The following is a 1,584-nucleotide window of genomic DNA, read 5'->3' as shown; positions in this document are numbered from 1 at the left end:
CATAATGAGATCTGGTGCCCTCTTCTGGCCTGCAGGCAGAACAATACATAATAAATAAATAAACAAATAAATAAATAAATAAATAAATCTTTTTTGTTTTGTTTTGTTTTCCGAGACAGGGTTTCTCTGTGTAACAGTCCTAGATGCCCTGGACCTAGCTCTTGTAGACCAGGCTGATGTCAAACTCCCAGAGATCCACCTGCCTCTGCCTCCCCAATGCTGGAATTGAAGGCATGCACCACCACTACCCAACGAATAAATAAATCTAAAAAAAAATACATAAAAGTCAGGCAGTGGTTTGAGGTCAGCCTATTCTATAAAGGGAGCTCCAGGACAGACAGAGCTATACACAGAGAAAAACCTGTCTCAAAAAACAAAACAAAACAAAACAAAAATGTAGGTGGACTTTTCTGTCCCACCAATCAGTTCCCAAATAACCACACAGAGACCCACAGAGATCCTCCTGCCTCTGCCTCCTGAGTGCTAGGATTAAAGGTGTGCACCACCACTGCCCAACTGAGACTTATTATTAATTATAAATGCTCAGCTACTAGCGAATTAGTTCTTATAATTTAAATTAACCCATTTCTATTCATTTATGTGTTGCCATGTGGCTCATGGCTTCTTACCTCTCCTGTATGCCCTGCTTCCCCGGAGTGTGACGGTGGCTCTTCTGACTCCAACCTTCTTCTTTCCAGCATCTTCAGTCTGGTTCTCCCACCTAACCATCCTAGCTATAGGCCACTCGGCTTCTTCATTAAACCAGCTACAGTGACATATATTCATACAGTGTAAGGGAATATTCTACATAAAACAATCAAATAAGCAAAAAAGAAACATTGTTAGATTAAAATAAATGTTGGAATTAAAACTGGATGGAATTCAGAGGAAGTATATCTCAATGACGTGTGTTCTTGGCATAGAGAGTGAGCAATATACATACTCTAGTCCTTGTTTTTAAAATCTTCTTCTTTGATTTTATTTTGTTTTGTTTTGTTTTGTTTTGTTTTTGAGGCAGGGTGTGGTAGTTTGAATGTGATCGACCCCCATAATCTCATAGGGAGTGGCACTATTAGGAAGTGGATATGGTCTTGTTGGAGAAGTGTGTCACTGTGGGGGTGGACTTTAAGGTTTTCTATGCTCAGGCTACTGCCCAGTATCTCAGTCGACTTCCTGTTGCCTACAAGATGAAGGACTCTCAGCTCCTTCTCTAGCACCACGTCTGCCAGCCTGCATGGGGCCCCGCTCCCTGCCATGATGATAATGAACTGAACCTTTGAACTGTAAGCCACCATCTCAACTAAATGTTTTCCTTTATAAGAGTTGCTGTGGTCATAGTGTATCTTCACAGAAATAGAAACCCTAACTAAGACACAGGGTTTCTCTGTGTAGCTCTTGCTGACAATGAACTTGTTCTGTAGACCAGTGTGGCCTCAAACTCAGATCCTCCTGCTTCTGCCTCTGGAGTAGTGGGATTAAGGGTGTGTGTCACCACTGCCTAGTACTGTTTTTAAAAACTTCTAATGAGGCCGGGCAGTGGTGGCTCACACCTTTAATCCCAGCACTCGGGAGGCAGAGGCAGGC

The sequence above is a fragment of the Microtus ochrogaster genome, chromosome 18 (genome assembly GCF_000317375.1).
Source record: "Microtus ochrogaster isolate Prairie Vole_2 chromosome 18, MicOch1.0, whole genome shotgun sequence".
In the NCBI taxonomy this organism is placed as follows: Eukaryota; Metazoa; Chordata; class Mammalia; order Rodentia; family Cricetidae; genus Microtus; species Microtus ochrogaster.
This window is presented reverse-complemented; position numbering follows the sequence as displayed.